Consider the following 26924-nt stretch of genomic DNA (forward strand, 5'->3'; position numbering starts at 1 on the left):
ATCCCTTTAAACAAAAAAAGGTTTAGGAAAATTGAAAGTGTGGTAGCATAGCTTTACATCTGATGAAATGTGATTGCGTCCCTTTTTAAGAGAAGAGATTTAAAAGCAGGGCAGCCTTTTTATTTGCTTAAAGACCACCCAGCCATGACTGAGCACTTGGCAGAGGGAGAGGGAGGGGAAGGGAGAGAGAGGATAGAGAGAGCGGGGGAAGAAGAGAAAGAGGGGGAGGAAGAGAGAGAAGTGGAGAGAGGGAGGGAGAAGGGGAGTAACAGAGGGAGAGAGAGAAGGGGAAGAGAAATAGAGGGGAGAGAATAGGGAGGGGGTAGAGTGGGGAGGGAGATGGAGGGAGAGAGAGAGAGAGGCTGGGGCAGTATTATAGTAATCTAGAACAGATTGATGACGAAGGGAGGGTGGGACTGGAAAGCGGAAGCTCCATGGTAGAGCTGTCTATGCCAACTCTCTCTCTTTCCTCATCTGTCAGACCTCTCCCTCTCTCTGTCTTTTTTCCCTGTCTTCATTCTCTTCCCACCTTCATCATCTCTCCTCCGTCATTCCTCCACCTTCCCTTCATCTCTCTCTCTTTCTTTACCATGTCTGGCCCCTCTCATCCTTTATCTAGCTATTCTTACTTTACCTCTTTGTTCTCTCTCTCTCTCTCTCTCTCTCTCCCTTGCTCTCTTTCTCAACCACGGCCTAGCTTGAACCAGATTTGGTCTCCATGACAATCGCGGGAAGCTCCGCTGCTCTTGCCAAGGGCACCTCTGCGCTAGTGTCGCCCATTACAGCACTACTCACCAACAGCTGAGAGAGAAAGAGAGAAGATGAAAGAAGGGGAAGAAGGGAGAGATGGAAGAAGAGGAAGAAATAGAGAGAGCGAGGGACATGGAGGAAGAGAGAGGGAGCAGAGATGGGGGGTGTATAATCAAAAACATTGTGACTCTCCACAAAGCTGGGGCTTGTGAGGGAGATGATCTGACCCCCACAGTACAGCAGACATAGTGAAGAAGACCCCAGAACAAAACACAGGCATTGCTATAGACAAGCTCTAAAGAGGCACCATATGAGCTGGAAGCAGGAGAGTGCATAAGCTAGTTGGCAAGGGTTTTTGGTATGCCATTGGGATGTTAGCAAGGTTAGAGATTTAGCTGACATTCTCCAAAAGAACTGTTGCGGATGGGCAGGTATACTGTAAATGCTACTGTGCAGTGCTAGTGTTGGACTATCTGGCTGATGGGGACACCAACGATAGTATATTTTACTGCGCTCAGATACAACGTGGAGGGGGTTAAAAGATTGAGAGATTGAGCGAGTATCACATTCATATTTCACTAAAGATGTGTGTGTCAGATATACGTTCACCTACCACACACACACAATTGTACACACACGCACAAATGACGGACACACGCGCTCACCCAGACATCATCCCACTTACATAGGCTCACCCCTCTCTCCCTCTTTGACAGTTTTCTCATCCCCTCTCTAGTCCTCCCTCTCCCAGTAGCATGGCATCCACCTCCCACGGAGTGTGCTGGAGGTGCCCTCTACCTAGAGACATGAATATTTCAGACAGACAGACACACACACACACACACACACACACACACACAGACACAGACACACACACACACACACACACACACACACACACACACACACACACACACACACACACACACACACACACACACACACACACACACACACACACACACACACACACACACACTCCAGGGGATTCACATGTTCAAACCATGGGACAGAATAAGGTTCTGAGAGAGATGGAAGGGGGGGAGTGGGTGATGGAGGGAAAGAGAGGGAGGGATAGAAGAGAGATGAAAAGGGGAGAGCGAAAAAATGACAGAGAGTTGGAATGGAGAAGTAGAGGGGGGGTTAAGAGACTGAGCGATAGAGTGAGTATCAAATATTTGTGGTGAAATTTTCCCGCTTTTGGTGATGGTAGTAATCACAGTCATGCCATTAAAGTGTAACATTTAAATTGAGAGCGAAAGAGAGGAAGAGAATGGAATAAAGGGTGGAGGAGAGAAAGAACAAAAGAAGGGGGGAGGACGTTTAGAAGGGCATGTGTGTATAAAAGAAATTTAAAATACAAAGTGAAAATGTATTTTTTAAGAAAGAGAGAGCTACAGCATATTGTGATCCAATAACATTCTAAAATAAAGTGAGGGAAGGATAGAGAGAGACGATGCCCATCCGTGGAGGAGGAGGTCGTGAAGGGGTGAGGGGAGAAGAGGGGAAACGGTGAAGGTGTGCCAGACACAGCAGGATATCCTGTATGGCTGATGATTGAGGACTGTGGGCAGTCTGCCTTCTCCTCTCTGCGAGAGAGGGCTGCAATGTGACCAACTGTTACCACGTTACCACGGGGGAGGGCCATCCCGGCAGCAAACCTGAGAGATGCTACAGCTGGTGGTTACACTGTCATTTGAAGGGTTGTTTACGTATTTTAAACCTACTAATATAGTGTAATGTATACAGCACTAGCTAGCCTTTAGTAGTGGCCTTGTGGTTAGTGTCCACTCTGAGATTGGAAAGTTGGGAGTTTGATCCCCGGCCGGATCATACCAAAGAATGTAAAAATGAGACCCGGTGTGTCTCTGCTTGGCACTCAGCATAAAGTACATAGATTGGGGGTAAAGCACTGCAATAGACTAGCATCCTGACCAGGAGGAGTACTTGCTGCCTCATGCTACAGAAACAGGAAATAGGCTCCTGCTCCTATGAGTCGTGCAAGGCTACCTGATTACTTTATACAGTAGTAGCTAGCCATTAGTAAAAATGGTGGCTCCCATACACTTCTCACAAATGCTAAGTTTGCCGTATTGTACTTTTATCTCTTTTACTCTTTTTTGGTATCACCATTAAAAGAGTAACAGAGAGAGAGAGAGAGAGAGAGAGAAAGAGAGAGAACAGAGGGGTTATATGTTCTGTTTGTTTATCTGGAAATAGATTTCTTCACACTGATCTCCTGGGCGGAGTAGCAACCACTTGCTATGTGCCCTCTGTCATTTGAGTGTGAGAGGTAGCTAGAAGCATGGAGGAGGAGGAGAAAACGGGGAAGTGTGGAGTGTATTTTTGTTCATCTCATGAAGAGTTTTGTTATTCATGCTATAGATGCCGAGGTAGAGTGATAAAAAGTGGTGGTGTGTGTGTGTGTGTGTGTGTGTGTGTGTGTGTGTGTGTGTGTGTGTGTGTGTGTTTGTGTGTGCGTATGTGTGCATGCGTGCGTTTGTGATAAAGAAAGACAGACACAGAGAGAGTGCCCTGCAGTTAAGATTTCTCTGAGTGGACTGTGAGTGGTTGAGTTCAGATGGCCCCTCTGCACTGCTGCAGCAGAGCAGTATGTGTGTCAGTGGAGAGCTAGGCTAATGTACCATAAGGCTAATGGACCACCACATACTGGGCTTCTGCATGCTATGAGGCCCTAAGGGTAACATTAGCGATGCCCTGGATAATTGTAACTGCACTGTGGTTAGCGTTAGCCATGCCCCGGGAAACTGTATCTGCACTGAGCCCCAATGGCTGGTCAGCTACTGTACATGTATATAGAACATGGGTAAACAAACCCTCTAGTCAAGATTAGGGCTGGGCGGTATATCGTATTCTACTGTATAGCTGTATTGATACAAGGACCAGTTTGGGTTTTTACTTTACCTTCTACAACGATATTTCAATGGTTTCTTAAATGTGATACATAACTCCGGGGCGAGTAATGTCCGTTTTCATAGTGTACTCTGTTTGCTACTTGAGTCCACGCTCTCCCTCTCCTCCTGCATGCCGCTTCCCACACCAAGCCCTGCCCCATGTCACTCAAAGAGTCACCTTGCCATTCATTCTGCAGTCTGCATGATCAGATGTTGCTTTCTACTTTGCTTCTAAATATAAATCCACAAGCGTTCTAATTACACTATTAGTTTGTGTATCTTACTGTCTGCAAACACCTAGTTTTCATTTTCTTAGCAAGTTGTAGCTAAAATAAATTGCGTTACCTGCTAATGCTAATCACTAGTTAGCTGACTAGCTAGAACAAATGTAGCTAGCTAATACTGTACAGCCTGATACCGGTGCTGGTGTAGGCCTAGATCAGCATGTTTTTGCAACGGTATATTCTAAATCGGAGAGGAATAGGTGAAGCACGATTATGTTAGCTAGCTAGCTATGAAGTAAGAGAGAACATGTGATATGAAATCTAAATTGGGTCCCCTAGGAAACACTAACCAACACTTTGGTTCTTACCCTGACACAATAATTCCTCCCTGGCTTCTTCAAACAACAATGTATTCAAATATATACATTACGCTAAGTGTACAAAACATTAAGAACACCTTCCTAATATTGAGTTGCACCCTACCTTTTTGCCCTCAGAACAGCCTCAATTCGTTGGGGCATGGACTCTACAAAGTGTCGAATGCTTTCCACAGGGATGCTGGCCCATGTTGGCTCCAATGCTTCCCACAGTTGTGTCAAGTTGGCTGGATGTCCTTTGGGTGGTGGACCAATCTTGATACACACGGGAAACTGTTAAGCGTGAAAAACCCAGCAGTGTTGCAGTTCTTGACACAAACCTGTGCACGTGGCACCTACTACCATACCCCGTTCAAAGGCACTTAAATATTTTGTCTTGCCTATTCACCCTCTGAATGGCACACATGCACAATTCATGTCTCAATTGTCTCACAGCTTAAAAATCTTTCTTTAATCTTTCTCCTCTCCTTCATCTACACTGATTGAAGTGGATTTAACACATGACATAGCTTTCACCTGGATTAACCTGGTCAGTCTATGTCATGGAAAGAGCAGGTATTCTTAATGTTCTGTACACTCAGTCTATATATGCACATATCATGCAGCCCTACGTGGCACCGTGTGGAAACAAGAGTGCAGGAAATGCAGAAATTTATGAAAATTCAGATCTAAATCATGTTGCCAATCTAGGGGTCATAAACTACTCATAAATCAAATTTAGAACTTTTATTATCCAAAAACATAAAATATTGTCATACGGGAAAGAAAAAAGAAAATATTGTGAAATTATATTTTGTCCATATCGCCCTACCAGAGATACCCTACCAGAGGTCTTTAGTCGCTGCTCAGTCTTTGTTTATCTTTCTTTCCAAACATGTTTCGACATATTCCTCTCCCTCAGGCTTAAGCATTTTGCCTCGAGCTTGTGATAGAAAAATTACACATTTACCTGATTTGTTTGATATTAATAGTTAGCAATTAATACTTAACAAATAGGAGGATATTTCTGTCCTGTTAGTGTCTGTGTTTTTATGGTCTCCACTCTAGTTCCCTGCAGCTAATCTGGGCGTATGGTCACCAGAGATGGCTTGAGCTGACAAATGAGTTAAGACTGCATTACATAGACAAGATGTGGTGGGTGTAACCGAGATAGAGATAGCTAGGAGGAGTTTAGAACAATTCCTCATTGTCTCTAAATCATCCTTGCATCTGGGAAACTAAGCCAGGGAGGGGTTAAGACAACACCCATGTGCAGATAATGACAGGATGAACCCAGAGTGACTTATGATGCTCCTTGGTCTGCATGAGGGGGGTTGAACCAACCATGATTGAGCATTGTTAGTGTCAGCTATATACGCATAGTACTCTGCATTTGTGTAAAGGTTATGTTACTCAGTCCAACACTCAAGGATGGGGTGTCGACCAGCCTCATTATTTCAATAATTGATCGATATTAAATAAAGATGATTGTTTGAAGAAATGACCAAATCTCTACTGAGTACTGAATTTCCAACAACAAGCTGTCATTGTTTTAGTCACAAGTTATACAGTCTAGTCCGAATATTGATTGAAATTCTTTTCTATCTAGTTTATACTATCGGTCCTGTCACTATCATTAAATTATCACAGCTCTCATCTTGTGTTTATGTACCAACACATTCGATTTAGAAAGGCTGGAAAGCTCAAATCCCCCTTTGAATGTCTCTAAAAGGCTCTACATGGTCAATCCATTTCTGATGTGGCCGTATGTGAAATGGCCTTACAGCATTTACTGAGAGGCGCACGGCGATGCGGTACGGAGCTTAATTTGGCCTCTGCATGCCTCCGGAGGCTCCGCAATTGCATCACACCCTCCGTACGAAGCGAAGCCTCCGCCCACATTTTCGAATCAAGCATAAATTGGCTTTAAGGGGTCATGTTCTGTTTGATTTACAGGGCTAAACTGTGATAGCATTGATCGAACAAGTGCTAATTGCATACAGACACGCAGGCATGCAGGTGCACACATGCACGCACACAGGTTGCAGGGTAATGGCAGGCTAAGGCCCCAACCTGGCCTAGATGACCCTATTGGGTCCAAGCCCAGAGAAGGTTCCACGGAACCAGGGTAAAACATAGCCCATTTACGCTTAGGCTACCATAGTAGCAATCTATTCAACCAAAAGTCAGGGCTGGTAGGGCCATCAATCTGGGGCCTATGGCACATGTCCAACATTCATCAATTATGAGTGTGTGTGTTACCAAAGAGGATGACATTGAATCAGTTATTTAATGAAAGACTTATCATGGCAGCTCTTATCCTCTTACTCTCAGTATCCTTTCATACATTTTTTGTCCTTCAAACTATTTCTCAACTGAAGGCTTGGTTTTGAAGTTGAACGATTATTACAGTCAACAATGCTTTTTCAATGCTATGTGATATCCTCAAGATTGTGAGACATTTTCATTGGGCAAAATGTCCTTACTGAAACTTCAAATTGTCCTCTTTTAAAGGGAAAATAACCACAGAGCTAAACTGCTTCCTGAAGAATGATCTTAATCAGAATCCGTTTGGATTGTTAATTAAATGTGTCTGATCTCTAAAGTTTCTCCAATTCGCATACCTCAGAAAGATGTCACTAATTGATTTCCAAAACAAAGAAATGGCTGGATAATTACATTTATTCTGTTGATAATACAATTACTGAAAAGATATGTAGGGTTTGAAGACAGTAGATTAAGATGAAGTGCATTATGTCTTGTGTTATTTGCCGTCTCATTGCCTTTTAACCTAAAGCCAGCCAATTCTTTGAAGAACCAATTCGAAATCAAATCAGCAATATTAACTTACAAAGTCTGTATCCTTTGGTTCCTTGTTCCCTGTAAAGTCCTCTATTAACTACAGAAGGATCACAAAGGAATGTGAATGTGTATTTTAAATGTCACACATTTTTCCCTCCATTTTGTTTTGCAGGATCTCTTTCTCTTGGCCACTTCGTCACTGTCTTTAAAGACGGATTATCCAAACCATTCAACAAGGTATGTGTGCAGGGATATCTGATTTCTTCTAACAAAGTGTCTCTGGTCTTTAAAAGGGCAAAGTGACCTTCACTCCTCTTTGGGTCTTGCCTCCTCCTTGCTTTCTTCCTTCCATCTGATAGTGGATGACATTGTGAAGGACACCGGTGGTTGAGTGCTAAGGAGACACTAACCTATTTGTGGTTGATGCTGGATTTACTGAAAAGTCTGAAACTACCTGAGGAATTAGCTTATAGGGCCACTAGTTGGAGGCAGTTTGTGCAGGTTGACATTTATTGTCATGAATTTTCCCCTGGAGGCAGGACTGAGAGATTTTCGCTAGATAGGCCAGCTGCAAAGTCAAAATTGTCTATATCATAAAAATTCCTGAAAACAAAAATTAGCTTTTTGGTCTTAATTTAAGGTAAGGGTTAGGCATTAGGGTTAGCGTTGTGGTTAAGGTTAGGGTTAGGTATAAAATCAGATTTTATTACTTTGAGGCTGTGCCAGCTAGTGACCTCTCTGCAGAGCTGCCTCTAGGTCAAGATTGATGACAATAAATGTAAACCTGCATACTTAGCTTTGTCCTTGCCCAGGTTGAAAATTGATGGAAAGGAGGAATTTGGATGGAGCATCGCTGCAAGCTGAGAAAATAATGGGTCAAGGAAAGGTGGAACTTGTCGCCGCGTGTTATGAGCTCTGATGAATCTCTTGTTCACTCCTGTCCTGACTTATTAGAATATAAATGGCAGTGTATACAATGATAAATGGCTTGGATATTGATGGGCATGCATGTTGAAGTAGTGTTCTGCTGTTTCAGGGATGAAAATACATGTTTTGTTATCCTGCAGAGCATTTAAAACTGACTGAACAAGCCCGACACTCAGCATTATGAGGGGTCTCGGGATAGAACCCTGAGCTCCACCACTGAACAAGTCATTTCTTATGCTAGATTCAGATTTCTTTCAAAGCACTTGTAGAGATGTATCATTTTATCTGAGATACCGTCTCTCTTGTATAGCTACTACCCAAGTGCAGTGAAACATTTATAAAAAAGAATCTCTCCTCTCCTTCAAATTCAATAAATATTGACACTGCTTGGGGATGTTCATTAATATTTTGTGTTGTTTCACAACAAGCCATCTTTCATGTTTTAAAGATCAAGAAATCAATTAAAGATTATTTGAAATGAATGAAATACATTTTGGTTTTGGATGAACACAGGAATCTGGGTATTGGTACCATGTGATAGCAGCATGACTCTGGCTAGTTAGGCTTTGTAACTGTGGGGTGTTAAATCTTTCTAGGGAAGGACATTGATAGTGGCTACTTTGTTATCACACTTCAGAGACCGATTCAAAATTTTTCAGCAGCTGTTGCGTTGATTATTCGCTCTGTTGATTTCCCAGAACATAAAAGGCCATGAGACAGGGAACAATTTGCTCAAAGCTTATTGAAAAAACATCAGAGGTTTGAAGCTCCACATACTTAGAGCTGTTCTTTTGAAAGAACCCCATGCAATTAGGAAAACCTGCATGCTACGTGTATGCACTCTGCAATCCTCAAACATCACTTTTACATATAAATGCATGTTGATGCATCCTAAACACACACACACACACACACACACACACACACACACACACACACACACACACACACACACACACACACACACACACACCTTATAGGGTTTATTTAGAGGAGAGGCCAGTATATGAGCCTTTCACTATGTAGCAACATGGTGATTTTTCAGGGCTCAAGGGCTCTTCAATTAACACCATGCCTATGGCCTCTGGAACAGCCATTACAGACATTCATAATCGTTTTAGGGGGAAATAGACAAATAAACAGACATGTTAAGGAGGAAGGAACCCATCATTTGTATGTTTATTTCCATAATTGTTCCTTTCACGGCAGTGTGTTGGAAAGTTAAGTGTCTCACTTACTCCGAGCAAGGCTTAAGCTCCGCCCTCCAGGGATTTGAACCAGTAATTCTGGTTGTCAAATCAGTCAATCCCCCTAACCTTCCGGGCCAAATTGTAGATTTTTTGTGGATTTTTACATTAGGGTGTTCTGAAAGGCAGCAGAATTACACCTTACATCATCATCATCGTATGATTATTCCACTGTCCTCTGCATTGAAAGAAAAACAACGAATCTCTTCACTATAAAGTGCACTACCTTTAACCATGAAGTGCACTATATAGCTTTTTGAGAGTACATGGATGCAGGAGACCAAATTGGAGGTAGCAGTGTAGCCTTGGCGCTTCAGGGAACGCACCAGTGAGCTAGGGTTGCTGTTCTACCTGAATGTATGAGTAGTGCCTGTAGGTACTCATACATGAACTGCGAAACGAAGTAAATAGAGGTACTGTAAATAAATATACATGCGTACTAATGAGAATGTCATGTGCGTTTGTCACCAAGAATATAAGCTTCTGCCCACCTATGATGATTTATGATTTGATTAAGTACATTTCCACCTCACTTTTCCAATGTCAATCAAGCAAGCAGGCCTTTGACAAAATGTGGTTACACTTAAAATTGAAGATAGGTGGTAATTGAAGATAGCTGTGCCGTAAACGTACTGTCTATAGACTGTTGTAAGGCTAGCTCTATGCTACCAAAAGGCTACGCTACATTGACGTTTCAGAGGGAGTGCCAGTAACTATGGCCAGTTTGTCACATAATGATACTGTGTGAGAAATATTGAATATCCAAGCACATGAGAGATGATCTAGTTTCCCCTGAGGCTTATTACATTTGCTTCAATCAGCCCACTCATTTCTATATTGTTTTCTCTGAGTGCTCGGCTTATTGCATTGCATTTTACCTAGTTGATGAATTGTTGATGCTATTATTCTGTTTTGATTTCATCTCTCTTGAGGGGACTGTGTGCCAATGCATCTTCTTTGCACCAACCTGCAATCCGCATGGGTTATTTATAAGGAGAACACTGCATGCGAGTTTAGCAAATTTCCCCTATGACTGTGGTATACTATGTAATCAATGTTAAACCATTTACTATCCTTTCAACTGGAAACCAATGTGATAAAAAAGGAAATCATACAATCAATTGATGCGTATGAAGTGGTTAGCTTCAAAATAGTCCATGCCATAACCTTTTCTTCCGGGGATGTTGCGTAATCATACTGTATGTAATGAACCCATTTGAAAATAAAGTTATGCTATACTGGCTTTGTTTACATTAGCTTATAGGAAGCCCTCGCAGGGTATAGAGCCACACCACCAGCCATTTGTACCACTCCACAGCACCGCATATACCTTCCAGTTTTACCTTTGGCTGAATGAAACCATGTCCATACTCCATACGTTATGCATGGATGCTTTCTCATCCCCGTGTCATATTCACTCAGTTCATCTGGCTTTTCCATTTTACTGTCATGTTACACGCTTCCCATTGACTGCCATGAGACAGCCTCGCCATAATATAATATGTTGTATTGTGCACTTTGACAGTGAATGCCTCCCTGATGTACTTTCTTCTTGTTCTAATGTGATGCCATTGCGGTTTTGAGTTACTGGGGTGTAGCAAGCCCAGCTGTAGCCAAGGAAGCAGAGCTGTGGCGGTTTCTCCATAGGGATTCACCCTCTCCTGGGAACCTAATGTGTGTTAGCTTCGATAATCGCCAATATTTTATTGGCTTTTACCTACCCTGTGTTCCTAATGTGAGAGTTGATGGTTGTTGACATGTACAGTATTTGTGGTCCAATACAGCCAATTTGCAGCTGTCATTTGGAATAGTACTGAGTGACGAATGGTGAAATCAGGCCTTGACTGAGTCTGTGTTCTGCACTGCTGCCGTGCGTGTTCACTCTCTCACATTCTGTCTTTCTCTCTGTTCCTCCCTCTGTTTCTCTCTCTATGTTAGCAGTGTCCAGTCTGTGAAAGGCTGTAGGCATTGCATTAACATGCTCTAATCCTGTGGGTGGCTTATTGGAAACAAATCCCTCCCAACGCTTTTAAAGCTCCTGCCTTTTCATTTTTAACCCACTCTCCTCGTCCTCCTCCCCCATTGGGGGCATTGGTTTTTAAATAAACTAATGCCCCCAAAAGCACCTCTCATATTTGTTAAAGGATTGGATAGGTATAGGCATAAGCATGGCCACTCTGCTCATACAAGAGTAATAAAGGCCTAGTACACTAATTTGGTGGGGTCAAAAAAAAGAGAATATTGTTTATACAGTGAGGGAAAAAGGTATTTGATCCCCTGCTGATTTTGTACGTTTGCCCACTGACAAAGAAATGATCAGTCTATAATTTTAATGGTAGGTTTATTTGAACAGTGAGACAGAATAACAACAAAAAAATCCAGAAAAACGCATGTCAAAAATGTTATAAATTGATTTGCATTTTAATGAGGGAAATAAGTATTTGACCCCCTCTCAAACAGACAGATTTCTGGCTCCCAGGTGTCTTTTATACAGGTAACGAGCTGAGATTAGGAGCACACTCTTAAAGGGAGTGCTCCTAATCTCAGCTTGTTACCTGTATAAAAGACACCTGTCCACAGAAGCAATCAATCAATCAGATTCCAAACTCTCCACCATGGCCAAGACCAAAGAGCTCTCCAAGGATGTCAGGGACAAGATTGTAGACCTACACAAGACTGGAATGGGCTACAAGACCATCACCAAGCAGCATGGTGAGAAGGTGAAAACAGTTGGTGCGATTATTCGCAAATGGAAGAAACACAAAAGAACTGTCAATCTCCCTTGGCCTGGGGCTCCATGCAAGATCTCACCTCGTGGAGTTGCAATGATCATGAGAATGGTGAGGAATCAGCCCAGAACTACACAGGAGGATCTTGTCGATGATCTCAAGGCAGCTGGGACCATAGTCACCAAGAAAACAATTGGTAACACACTACGCCGTGAAGGACTGAAATTCTGCAGCGCCCGCAAGGTCCCCCTGCTCAAGAAAGCACATATACATGCCCGTCTGAAGTTTGCCAATGAACATCTGAATGATTCAGAGGACACCTGGGTGAAAGTGATGTGGTCAGATGAGACCAAAATGGAGCTCTTTGGCATCAACTCAACTCACCGTGTTTGGAGGAGGAGGAATGCTGCCTATGAACCCAAGAACACCATCCCCACCGTCAAACATGGAGGTGGAAACATTATGCTTTGGGGGTGTTTTTCTGCTAAGGGGACAGGACAACTTCACCGCATCAAAGGGATGATGGACAGGGCCATGTACCGTCAAATCTTGGGTGAGAACCTCCTTCCCTCAGCCAGGGCATTGAAAATGGGTCGTTGATGGGTATTCCAGCATGACAATGACCCAAAACACATGGCCAAGGCAACAAAGGAGTGGCTCAAGAAGAAGCATATTAAGGTCCTGGAGTGGCCTAGCCAGTCTCCAGACCTTAATCCCATAGAACATCTGTGGAGGAAGCTGAAGATTCGAGTTGCCAAACGGCAGCCTCGAAACCCTAATAACTTGGAGAAGATCTGCAAAGAGGAGTGGGACAAAATCCCTCCTGAGATGTGTGCAAACCTGGTGGCCAACTACAAGAAACGTCTGACCTCTGTGATTGCCAGCAAGGGTTTTGCCACCAAGTACTAAGTCATGTTTTGCAGAGGGGTCAAATACTTATTTCCCTCATTAAAATGCAAATCAATTTATAACATTTTTGACATGTGTTTTTCTGGATTTTTTTGTTGTTATTCTGTCTCTCACTGTTCAAATAAACCTACCATTAAAATTATAGACTGATGATTTCTTTGTCAGTGGGCAAACGTACAAAATCAGCAGGGGATCAAATACTTTTTCCCTCACTGTATATATACTTTATATATAAATATAAGGTACCATTCAAAAGTTTGGACACACCTACTCTTTCAAGGGTTTTTCTTTATTTTTACTATTTTCTACAAGATAGAATAACTGTGAAGACATCAACATTATGAAATAACATAGGGAATCATGTAGTAACCAAAAAGGTTTTAAACAAATGTAAATATATTTATATTTGAGATTCTTCAAAGAAGCCACCTTTTGCCTTGATGACAGCTTTGCACACTCTTGGCATTCTCTCAACCAGCTTCATCTAGAATGCTTTTCCAACCATCTTGAAGGAGTTCCCACATATGCTGAGCACTTGTTGGCTGCTCTTCCTTTACTGTCTGGTCCAACTCATCCCAAACCATCTCAATTGGATTGAGGTCGGGTGATTGCAGAGGCCAGGTCCTCTGATGCAGCAGTCCATCACTCTCCTTCTTGGTCAAATAGCCCTTACACAGCCTGGAGGTGTGTTGGATCATTGTCCTGTTGAAAAACAAATATTAGTCCCACTAAGTGCAAACCAGATGCAGAATGCTGTGGTAGCCATGCTGGTTAAGTGTGCCTTGAATTCTAAATAAATCACTGACAGTGTCACCAGCATAGCACCCCCACACCATCACACCTCCTCCTCCATGCTTCACGGTGGGAACCACACATGTGGAGATCATCCGTTCACCTACTCTGTGTCTCACAAAGACACGGCAGTTGGAACCAAAAATCTCAAATTTGGATTCATCAGACCAAAGGACAGATTTCCACTGGTCTAATGTCCATTGCTCGTGTTTCTTGGCTCAAGCAAGTCTCTTCTTCTTATAGGTGTCCGTTAATAGTGGTTTCCTTGCAGCAATTTGACCATGAATACCTGATTCACATAGTCTCCTCTGAACAGTAGATGTTGAGATGTGTCTGTTACTTGAACTCTGTGAAGCATTTATTTGGGCTGCAATTTCTGAGGCTGGTAAATCCAATTAACTTATCCTCTGCAGCAGAGGTAACGCGGGGTCTTCCTTTCCTGTGGCGGTCCTCATAAGAGCCAGTTTCATCATAGCGCTTGATGTTTTTTGCGAGTGCAATTTTCCGCATCGACTGACCTTCAAGTAATGATGCACTGTCATTTCTCTTTGCATGTTCTTGCCATAATATGGATTTGGTCTTTTACCAAATAGGGCTATCTTCTGTATACCACCCCTACCTTGTCACAACACAACTGATTGGCTAAAACGTGAGCTCAAAGTATTGGGACAGTGACACATTTTTAGTTTTGGCTCTGTACTCCAGCACTTTGAAATTATATAAGGACTATGAGGTTAAGAAGGAAATCAATTAACTCTTAATAAGACACACCTGTTAATTGAAAAACGTTCCAGGTGACTACCTCATGAAGCTGGTTGAGAGAATGCCAATAGTGTGCAAAGCTGTCAACAAGTCAAAGGGTGGCTACTTTGAAGAATCTCAAATATAAAATAGATTTTGATTTGTTTAACACTTTTTTTGTTCCTACATAATTCCATTTGTGTTATTGCATAGTGTTGATGTCTTCACAATTATTCAACAATGTAGAAAATAGTACAAATAAAGAAAAACCCTGGAATGAGTCCGTGTGTCCAAACTTTTCACTGGACTGTATATATATTTGTTATGTGATTTATCAGGTGGTGGTGCAGCACCCTCAGCACCCCTACTTCCCGCAGCTATGGAAATAAGCAATATGGTAATATTTCCACCTTGTTCTCTGATAAGCTAAATCATTTTTTTTTTGTCCTCTTAGAGGTCCATTCATCAAGGCTTTCGATTGAGGCGAACATAATAGTTTGAACCATTTGAACAAACCTTTCAAAATGATACTGGAAAATAGCTAATTTATCCAAGGCCTAGCAGGCTCCTCACTCTTGAGTTGGTTCACATTATTTCCCTGACACAGCATATCTAAAATGATAATTTTTTCAGTGCTGTTCCTCTAGTTTTTATTCTCTTTTCCTCGGAACTATGAAACATTGGGACATGCAATGAGGTGTGTGGAGAGTGAATGAGTCATTGTTGACTGTGGAGTGTGGAGTGTACGGTTGTCTGAGGCCTAGCTGACTATGCAGAATCTGGCTGCTGTGAGAGTTCACCTGAGGCGATAGATATTGATATTGTTCAAATCAGATCAGTTGTCCTTGTATGTGCTGAGTTTATCATCTGTGCTGTCAGATGAGGACACATGCAGAGTATGGCCTTTGTGGTTATAGCTTCTATGAAAAGCTTCTGTTCTGTAAACTGTCCCCATGTGCCCTCCCTCGCAGATGGAAGAAGGACATGGATATAATCGAATCAGATTCTCAGAAAACGGAAGGACGAAACCGGACAAAGGAGACATGGGCATTGTAATTCCATGTTTTATGTCATAACTTGCATTTCCAGCTTTGAAAATGGACACTGCAGCGTTTTTTTTCTCTTTGTATAAGGTGCTCTGGTCCTAAGGCACAGACCTAGGATCAGATTAGCCTTCCCAAATCCTAACCTTAATGATCTGGGGAAGAACACGCAAAACTGACCTTAGATCAGTGTTTAGGTGGCAATTTCATCTCCCGGTTCCTTCTCCCTCCCAGGTTCATCAATGGCTTCTTCTCATAGAGTGTGAACTATAAAAGAGAATGAGTTTGAGAAAATGTTTATTGGTGGCAGCCCTCAAAATAGAGAGAAAATGTAATTCTCTTTTACATTCTCATTATTTCAAATGCCCGGCTTTGTTGACATTTCACTGAGTCAAGACAACTAGAACGATACAATGGGCCTATTATTAACTTGTGGTTCCCTTTTTCTTTATACCATTCCTCTGCTTTGGTATTCCATTGGCAACTAACAACACATTGCAATGTAGTGTAATCCGATCAATGCGGCATAGACAGATAGTTGTGTCGCTTTTGGTATTGGACAGAACACTTTTTGGCACTGCTGTGATGTTGTACCAGTGGCGGTCAGTGCTGTTTATGATGAGGGAGGACAAAAAAATAATTCTCATGAGCATGGCCTTCTTTCTATTACAGCTTATTGGATGACTGTCATTCATATTCCATTCACCCAGTTCAATGTAACATCGGTAGGTTTAGGCTACTATATGATACAAAAATTTTCCCTATACACATCATGAGGTTGCTACAACCTAGCCTATGAATGAAAGTTTACATTAGGTCGAGAGAAAAATTTGAGGTGACAGACAGTGACACATGGATAGACAGTGACACATTCAATACCCCCTTGCACACTCTTGCCTGCATCTAGCTTATCTAGGGTGTAATCATTAGTCCAACTGTTGCAAACAAGAGTTTATATTGGACAAATTCAGGTATTTTTATCCCTGTTTTGTTTGCTTCCGTTTAAGAAACGAATACAGATATGCATCTGTTGGTCACAGATACCTGAAAAAAAGGTAGGGGCGTGGATCAGAAAACCAGTCACTATCTGGTGTGACTACCATTTGCCTCATGCAGCGCACCACATCTCCTTCACATAGAGTTGATCAGGCTGTTGATTGTGGCCTGTGGAATGTTGTCCCACTCATCGTTAATGGCTGTGTGAAGTTGCTGGATATTAGCGGGTACTGGAACACGCTGTCGTACACATCGATCCAGAGCATCCCAAACATGCTCAATGGGTGACATGTCTGTTGAGTATGCATGGAAGAACTTGGACATTTCAGCTTCCAGGAATTGGGCCGTGCAATATCATGCTGAAACATGAGGTGATGGCGGCAGATGAATAGCACGACAATGGGCCTCAGGATCTCATCACGGTATCTCTGTGCATTCAAATTGCCATCGATTAAATGCAATTGTGTTCGTTGTCCGTAGCTTATGCCTGCCCATACCATAACCCCATCGCCACCATGGGGCACTCTGTTCACAACATCAGCAAACCGCACGCCCACACGACGTCATACACGTGGTCTGCGGTTTACACAATGTTTGAGGCGGCTTATGGTAGAGAAATGAACATTCAATAATCTGGCAACAGCTCTGGTGGACATTCTTCAGACAGCATGCCAATTGCACACTCCCTCCAAACTTGGGACATCTGTGGCATTGTGTTGTTAAACAAAACTGCACATTTTAGAGTGTCCTTTTATTGTCGCTAGCACAGTCTATTTTTCTATGACTGACTAGGAAAATCCAGGTGAAAGCTATGATCCCTTATTTATGTAATTTGTTAAATCCACTTCAAATAGTGTAGATGAAGGTTAAAAAAATGATTTTTAAGCCTGGAGACAATTGAGACATGGATTGTGTATGTGTGCCATTCAGAAGGTGAATGGGCAAGACAAAAGTTTTCTGTGCCTTTGAACAGGGTATAGTAGTAGGAGCCAGGTGCACCGGTTTGTGTCAAGAACTGCAACGCTGCTGGGTTTTTCACACTCAACAGTTTCCAGTGTGTATCAAGATTGGCCCACCACCCAAAGGACATCCAGCCAACTTAACACAACTGTGGGAGGCATTCGACACCACGTAGAGTCCACGCCCTGACGAATTGAGGCTGTTCTGAGGGCAAAGGGGGGAGGTGCAACTCAATATTAGGAAGGTGCTCCAAATTTTTGCTACACTCAGTGCATATGGCGCGTAGAAATCAGAAGAGGGTGTATACCACAAACCCCCGAGGTGTCTTATTGTGATTATAAACTGGTTACCAATGTAATTGGAGCAGTAGAAATACATGTTTTGTCATACCTGTGGTATACGGTCTGATATACCACGGCTATCAGCCAATCAGCATTCAGGGCTCGAACCACCCAGTTTATAATAATAAATGTAGCCTAAAGACAAGTTGAAATTGACAATAGTCTGATGGCTGACACCATTATCAATTGTCTTGTGAATGAAGAGACTGGTGCAGTGTGTAACTGACAAAGAAGGGAAGAGAGCTTAACTCACAATACTTTTTCAAGTGATCCTACAGACGTTCATGCAGGTCAGACGTTTTGATTTCTGTAACCTATGGAAAAGAGACGATTTTAAGGTTTCTAAAACATCTAAACAACTCTCAAAGTTGAGCAGATCGGCTCTATTTTCAAATATCACTTTTATTGTAGAATAACTTCATTTCTGTGCGTTCCACACATGAGCACTCGTGGCAGCATAGCCTAGGCTACTAAGCACAGACAAGTATCAATAAAACTTAAAATATGCTGTTTGAAACACATTTTCTTAGTTTCATAATGTTTCTTAATAAGACCTACCTAAACAACATAATAATGGATTTCTTTGTGATGGTCTATATTAACACTGTGGTGTTTTAAGTGCTTTTTAGTTTTTACATGTTGCCTACTGTAACAAAAACTAATGAAATGCTTGTGTTACCTAAGACCTTCATAAACACAACCTATTGATTCATTTTGCAATAACATACATGAAATGTGTTTATTAGGCTGTTAGAATGTTGACACTGTAACGTGTGCGCTGGGAGTCGGGAAGCAAGTTCAGGGAGTGAATCATTTGAATAAATAAATGAATAAATAAATGAATAAATAAATGAAAACATAATTCAAAACAAGAAACACAAACAACGCACAGACATGAAACTGAAACAGAAACAATAACGCCGGGGGAAGGAACCAAAGGGAGTGACATATATAGGGAAGGTAATCAGGGAAGTGATGGAGTCCAGGTGAGTCTGATGACGTCCAGGTGTGCTTAACGATGGTGACAGGTGTGCGCCCTAATGAGCAGCCTAGTGACCTAGAGGGAGCACGCGTGACAGACGCCCCAAAGGCTAGGATGCCTCGAGGCCTGACTATTGTAGTGTTTACTCTTTAGTTATATATAGTGATTCCTATATAGTGGTCAATTTTGTTGGATACAAAACAAAATTTAGACTTCAGACTACCTTAATACTTTAATAGTAATGTATAAAGGATTCACATTTTTACAAAGTGATGCTAAAAATGCTAGACAGCAAATTATGTGTTGGTACTTCCTGTTCAAAGAGTTAAAAATGGCTGCCCTAATTTATGTGACCTTCTTGCTCATGCCTACTATATATTACAGTAGTACACAAGCTCTCAGTATACGGTCACCTTGCTGACCTGTTGGGATAACAGACAGAGAGCTAATTGTGTTGACATAATGGGGGTCAATCCCTAGCCAGACGTCAACAATAAATTGACAGCTGCAGGACAAAATGACCAACGCTGAACAGTCAGTGCTATTTTCTCTATCGACACTGCTTGTTCGATGTTCCTGGAACCCAGCTCCACTACCGTAGCTCTCAAATTTTCATTTTTAGCTTCATCGAACGGTGAGGTCATTAAATATACATAAAACCCTTCAGTTTTATTTCACATTGATATCTTAGCCTTGTGAGTTCACCTTCCCTTGCAAGCCAACATGCCTCCTTGTTCTAGTTTATGAGTGAGGCTGAAATAGCTCTGTTTTAGTGTCAGAAATGAACATCGATCAATTCTTTATGAAGACATACTTCTGTAGGTGAGGTGTATTTAAGGAAATACTTTTTAGTTGGGAATTGTATGAATATATTCCATTTAGCAGACGCTTTTAACCAAAACGACATACAGTCATGCATGCATACATTTTACATAAGCGTGGAATCAAACACACAACCCTGGCATTGCCATACCAACCAACTGAGCCATACCAACCAACTGCTCTACCAACTGAGGCATACCAACCAACTGCTCTACCAACTGAGCCATATTTTCCTCTCATATTGTCACTGTTGCTGTTGCTTCAACACCTGGCTTTGGCCTATGCATAATTCAGAACTTTCCAGAGTTTTCAACATGCACATAATGACGGTAGAACTTTTGGGGGGACAGTGTTGTGAGCTACTGTGCACTGCCTCGTAGCGTGTAGTAACAGCAGGGTTTATACTTCCTGTGATTTTCACTGACTGCTTTCTTCTCTCGCTCTCTATCTGTCCCATATCTCCCTCTCACACTCCCCCTCCCTCTGTCTCTCTCTCTCTCTCTCTCTCACACACTCCCCCTTCCTCTCTCTCTCTCTCTCTCTCTCTCTCTCTCTCTCTCTCTCTCTCTCTCTCTCACACACTCCCCCTTCCTCTCTCTCTCTCTCTCTCTCTCTCTCCCCATTCCTCTCTCTCTCTCATTCCCAATTCCAGTGGACACTCAGTGTTTTGCCTTAAATCTGCGAGGCCATCTGCTCTCAAGTCTTCATCCCGTGTTGTTTGTTTGTAGTATCTCTATGCTCGGAATCCATTTGACTAGATTAATAAAGTGAATCTCAGTCAGAAATAAGCTGCTCATTTTGATAGGGGATTTATGAATCGCTCCAGGCAGATAAGTTCTATGTTCAGACCTGGTCAGGAGTTTCCTTTTTTTCCTTCCTTCCTTAAAAAAAAAAAAAATTGATATATTTTTGGGACGGTTCACCTGGCGAGTCAGAAAGGATTGTGGGTAAACACTGAACTGTGACCTATTTATTTATCACACAAAATGTGTTCTGCATTTTATAAAAGGCTAAATCCATTGACCCGAAGAGGTGTATGAAAACCAGACAGATTATGCAAACATGACCCTGGTGTTTTCGGAGGCCATCTTGGGTCATAGACAAATTGGTTTGAGTTGGAGGACCTTGAAAACACTGTTGACGTGAACTGGGGTCAGATTTAGGTAGCATCAGGTTCACTCACTACAGAGTCAGGCTAATTTGGAGGGTCAGGCGTAATGTGCAATGAGGTGTCCCTTTCATTTTGGAGACAGTGGACCATGATCCTCTGCTCCGCTCAGATCCTTTTTTTGACCTTGCAGTTTGATTTCACAATGACATGAATGACAATTGATAAATAATGTAAATATGTTATTTTTGATTGGACCGAAATTACATTGCTTTCTTCCTGGGCTTTGCTCTTCCAGTATAAGACTTGATGCACTAAAAAATAACATTCTGTAGTGATTCACTGAGGTACAGACAAAACACAGTAGCCCTAAACACAGTAGCTTGGACATCAGTGATGCTTTGAATTGCTGATTCATTCAATGTTGGTGGTTAAAGGGATATTTCACCAAATATCAAAATGACTAACACTATATATACAAAAGTATGTGGACTCCCCTTCACATTTGTGGATTCGGCTATTTTAGCCGCACCCATTGCTGACAGGTGTATAAAATCGAGCACACAGCCATGCAAACTCCATTGACAAACATTAGCAGTAGAATGGCCTTACTGAAGAGCTCAGTGACTTTCAATGTGCTAGAGCTGTTAGCTGAAAGTTCTGTTATTGTGAAGTGGAAACGTCTAGGAGCAACAATGGCTCAGCCGCGAAGTGGTAGGACACAAAATCTCACAGAACGGGACCGCTGAGTGCAGAACCCTTAGTTCCAGTGAATGGAAATCTTAACGCTACAGTATACAATGACATTCTAGATGATTCTGTGCTTCCAACTTTGTGGCAACAGTTTAGGGAAGGCCCTTTCCAGTTTTAGCATGACAATGCCCCCGTGCACAAAGCGAGGTCCATACAGAAATGGTTTGTCGAGATCGATGTAGGAACTTGACTGGCTTGCACAGAGCCCTGACCTCAACCCCATCAAATACCTTTGGGATTAATTGGAATGCTGACTGCGAGCCAGGCCTAATCGCCTAAAATCAGTACCCGACCTCACTAATGCTCTTGTGGCTGAATGGAAGCAAGTCCCTGCAGCAATGTTCCAACATCTAGTGAAAAGCCTTCCTACTGTAGAAGAGTGGAGGCTGTTACAGCAGCAAAGGGGGGACCAACTCCATATTAATGCCCATGATTTTGGAATGAGATCTTCGACAAGCAGGTGTCCATATACTTTTCGTCATATAGTTATTTGTTTCCTTACCTTCTAAGCAGTCTATGGACATTTGGTAATTTGTGTGAACTGTCCCTTTAAGTGAGAACAAGAGAGATAGGAACAGCATGTTGTTTTTCAAACAGTACGCTCAGGGCTTTTAGAATGATGGTGGATGAAAGAGGAGAGGAGATGTTGGGAACAGGCACTGCCTGTCACAGGGGGACAAACCAACTGACACTGGGACAAACCACTGGGACAAACCACTGGGGCAGGGGAGGAGGGGTGGATTGTTTAGGCGGTCAGGGCAAGGAGGCATCTAAGGACAGAGAATATAGTGTATCTGTAGAGCAAAGTCAGTTGGTGAGAAAATCAATTACGTGTATGTTTTGTCATAGAGGTATCGGTTGATACTTCTGAAATTGATTTGAACCTAGACCTGCACAAAGAGGAATTAAACTACTAAAGTAAGTCTCTGCAGTATATACTGTAATGTCCATGCATAGCAAACATACAGATGTACAATGTACCTTTATTTAACTAGGCAAGTCAGTTAAGAACAAATTCTTATTTACAATGACAACCTACCCCTGCAACGCTGGACCAATTGTGCACCACCCTATGGGACTCCCAATCACATCCGGATGTGACATAGCCTGGATTTGAACCAGCGACTGTAGTGATACCTCTTGCAATGAGATGCAGTGCCTTAGACCGCTGCGCCATTCCAGAGCCCTCATTCCATGCATTTGAATGAGGAAGTACATCTTCTTATATGGATGAGCACACAGAATAAGAATATAATAACATAGAATTCTATGTCTGAGGCTGAGCATAGTGGTTGAGAGACATAAACGTAATTAGAATGTGTTTAAATATGGCACAGTAGATGGATGGATGTGATGTGTCCTCCCCTCCTGCTGTGATGGGGCGGGGACTGCTTAGTGGCCGGATTGTCTAATATCTGCAGCTCCCTCACTATTCCCATCAGCCATCACACCTCCTGTCAATCACCCACTGCCCACACCGTTCCACCCACCAGAGAATCCACCTATAGGGGAACCCTATACAGTGCTTTATCCTTTGTGACTGTCATTGTGCCTCCTCAAGATGTGTCATGTCCTGACCAGTAAAGGGGTTATTTGTTATTGTAGTTTGGTCAGGACGTGGCAGGGGGGTGTTTGTTTTATGTTATGTTCTATGTTTTGTATTTCTATGCTCTGTCTATGTTGTGTATTTCTTTGTGTTGGCCTGGTATGGCTCTCAATCAGGAACAGCTGTACATCGTTGTTGCTGATTGGGAGTCATACTTAGGTAGCCCTGTTTTCACCTGTCCTTTGTGGGAAGTTGTTTTTGCACTGCTGTGTTTAGCCTGTTATACTGTGCGGTCGTTTTCTTGTTTTGTAAGTGTTCTAATAAAAGTTAATATGAGCACTCAACCCGATGCGCCTTGGTCTACTATATACGACGACCGTTACAAGATGAAATGTATTAGAACTCAGAGCTCATTGCCTGAACCTGAAGTTCCATCTTGGAAAATAAGTTATACATAATTAAGTTAAATTATTGTATATTGCCAGAGAGCAGTAGAAGTGCAGAAGCTATAGGCCTATTTATTTCAAGCTAAAAATATGAAATGAGACTTGAACATGTCTTTATCATTGTATTCCCTCTCAAAAGGGACAGGTTTGACCTCTATCAAATCCTGGCTATGTTCTTATTCCACAATATGGGTTTGTTCTCAATGGAGTCCTGATGAAGACCAACATGAGTGGCCGAAGCATTGTCAATAAATCTCATGGGAGCATAGCATGCAGTGTGCATAGACTCTTTTCATTTTTATTCCACAAACTTCCAGAAGCTTACCAGAAAACTCCCCTTAGCTTACCCAGGTGAAAACACATGCAACAACCAAGCAATGATTTTCATGTAACAGATGTTTAGTGTTTACTAGCTCATAGTATGCCAGACTCCTTCCCGCCCTTCCTCTCTTCTATTTTCTCTCCAATCTCTTAACCTCTCACACCCTTGCTCTGCATTTTCACTTTCCAGCCGACTAATTTAATTTGTGAGCTAATCAACAAGATTGACCTCATTTAAAACCAATAATTGTACCGTTACATTTGGAAACCCAGGCCGGGACACATCGCAGACACAGTTTCACTGCTAACTCATAGGAAGCCCATTGCAGCTGTAGGAGGTCCATTGTTTATTTTCACTGCAACGGGTAACTACAGATAGTAGAAACAAAGCGCTGATGAAGAATACCATGTAGACAGAGGAGAGGGACACTTACTCTCCTGGGGGGGGACGCTTCGATTGCAAACCATGCAAGTATTGCTGATCTAAAACTTTGAGATAGGGGTAATTCAGCAAGGAACAGTTGCTGACCAGCAATTGTAATCGCCTACAGTTTTTCCTCCGTAGATGTCCATTCTCGTTGTTTCCAGGCAGCTGAGGGAAGAACAGAAGTGTATTGGGAATGGGATGGGATTTGACATCTGGTACCCTTACTGATGGGCTGGTAGCTCACGGCTTGTTAGCCAGACAGGGAGCGGAGTACAGTGGAGGAGGCAGGATGGACTTCTGATCTTGTTAGTGTCCATGTTGGGTTGACTAGGTCAGATGATGTACTCAGACTAGGTCTCATCTCATACCATCAACCTACTTTAGGTTCGGCACAAACACTGAAAATCAGTGTCTCCCTCTCTCTTTCTCTTTCTATACCTCTCTCTCTCTCTCTCTCTCCTCTCTTCTCTTCTCTCTACTTTTTTTCTCTGTTTATAAGAGTTCGATGATGGAATATCATCCATAAAAGGACTCGGCCTTTAATCCCATATGTTGTATGCCTACAGCAACAAAAGCACTTGCGAAAGATTGGTGTCCCAGTGACCCACAACCATGATTTATTTCCTATGATCATTGGGAACAGGTAATAGAACTCTGTTCAACGTCAATATGACCTACAGCAACGATTATGCTCATACAGATATATTAGACATATTTCTCCTAGAAATGTCACCTGATTATATCCATGCTAGGTGCGTTGTGAGACGTTGATAGATGGCTGAGCTATTGTCTGGATGATGAGAAGTAAGGGAATTGCTGAACATTTACATATGATACTAGTGTGTTAGGTTATGCAGATAATTATTCTCTCAGAACCTGACATTTTCTTGCCTGTATTATTCAAAACAAAAGTGTTACCTACCTTCCGGTGTTGTTCACTTTCAACGTCACAGAGGAATTGTCAATGACAACCCGATGCAGCTCTGCAACAGGGCAACTCATCTAAAATAGTATTGTATAGAGAGGCTACTTACTATAACTGGCACTACAGACCTTTGGGGATGGGCAGTAGCTGTAGTTTATAGTCCTTTCTTTTTAACGTGGAACAAGGGATAGTACAGGCAATGGCTTGCCAGTCTCCAGTACCTAATTGTTGCAGATGAAGGAGGGAATATTGTACATTAACGCTTCTCTACTGTTTTAACGAGGGCGTAGCAGGCTGTGATTAGCATTGGGAAAAGGCAAGCTCCAGATGTTTCCAGGTGTAGCGCTCCATAGCACTCTCAGGGGGAGTGGTGTGACAGCAGTTAGCAGTCAGATACTACAGTTAGCAGTGGGAGGCTAACCTGGAGTGGGTGATGTAGAACAGATATCCCCAAGTCTCATATTCCAAGATTCACAGTTCTGTTTGTGATGGTGCCCCCCCCCCCCTTTTACAAGCCTTCATGAGAACAAACAAACTGCTATTTGCCTTTTACGACTCTGAGTGGCCCTGAGCAGGTCCGAATTATCCCCTGGTTGTCATATGTCATTGGTATTTTATTGTAATATAAAATGTTTGGTACCTACAGTATGGGCTACGTATTACATCGTAGGGACTGTTAAACTGTTTTTGTACAGAACAGAACATTATGTGAACACTTATGAGGAAATCTGATGTATCTCACTGAACCTAAATGTGCTGAGTTTTTAGAATCAATGCGGTCCCATACAACCCTATCAGAGCCCGCCCTCTGTGAGATTCCATATAAATTACAGGACTTGCAAACAGATGTCAGATCAAGTTTCTGCAAGGTGCGGCCCGTTGGATGAATGATCCCATCTTCTTGGAAACCAAACATCTTTTGACACAGACTGATCCTACTCAGACCGAAGAATCATCACAGAGGGGGGTCCTGCAGGAACGCACTATTTGCATTCAAAGACTACAGTACATCCCAGCTGGGTTAGGAGAAAGAACAAAAACAACTCTAATAAACTTTGCTTTGCTGGACTAAGAACGGAGAAGAGAGAGAGAGAGAGAGAGAGAGAGAGAGAGAGAGAGAGATGGGGACAACACAATTTTTTCCTCACAATCCATCCAGGCGTCATCCCATCCTAGTGGAATCCAACTGGGCAGGCAACATCGAAATAAAGTAAATTGCCCCATTGCATAATTGATTTCCTCTGAAAGTGTCACTGTGTGTGTATAAAGTAGTGGTTTTCATTGAGTGTTGTAAGATGGCAGGTCTAATTTACAAACTAATGATCAACACTGTCTCTGCACTGTCTACACCGGATGCAAACCAGCCCATTGTCTATTCCTGGTTAGTGAAGCGCTCTATAATTTCATGGTTGTGAAAGCCTATGTGGAGGATGTAGCCCTCTCACATTTTCTCTTTCAATTGATAAGACCATATCATATCAAATTGTTATTGTTGATAGTATTAACAGGTAATTATAACTGCTGATAGTTAATTCAAGAGTCTCTCTATATCCAACCATTAATGGTGCCCTTCTTTAAATAATTTGGATTGGATAACCAAATGAATCAAATAAATCAGTTCAATTAATTATTTCAGTAATTCATCAGCAAATGAATGGTCTTGAATATTAATTAGCCAAAAGTCACAACACATTTTTGTGCCCCCATGCGAGGAACTAATAGAGAGTTTATATTAATGTTTACCAATACTGATACCTGTTACGAGTCCTGTCTAATTCTTTCTGCAAGTGGTTCAATAGCCAGTGCAAACAGGAGGGGGGAGAGAAGACATCCCTGTCTTGTGCCCCTTTCTCAAAACATTT

The 26924-nt window shown here is 42.2% G+C and overlaps 1 protein-coding gene across 2 annotated transcripts in view; it reads left to right on the forward strand.

Annotated features, from left to right (window-relative positions):
* Nucleotides 1-26924, forward strand: part of dlgap4b (discs, large (Drosophila) homolog-associated protein 4b) — a 212403-nt gene that overhangs the window by 37056 nt on the left and 148423 nt on the right. For both annotated transcript variants that reach the window (XM_014132097.2, XM_045691438.1), the window contains exon 2: nucleotides 7220-7284. The gene's annotated coding sequence lies outside the window, so the exon portion shown is untranslated. The remainder of the gene's footprint in view (nucleotides 1-7219; nucleotides 7285-26924) is intronic.

The sequence above is a fragment of the Salmo salar genome, chromosome ssa12 (assembly GCF_905237065.1).
Source record: "Salmo salar chromosome ssa12, Ssal_v3.1, whole genome shotgun sequence".
NCBI lineage: Eukaryota > Metazoa > Chordata > Actinopteri > Salmoniformes > Salmonidae > Salmo > Salmo salar.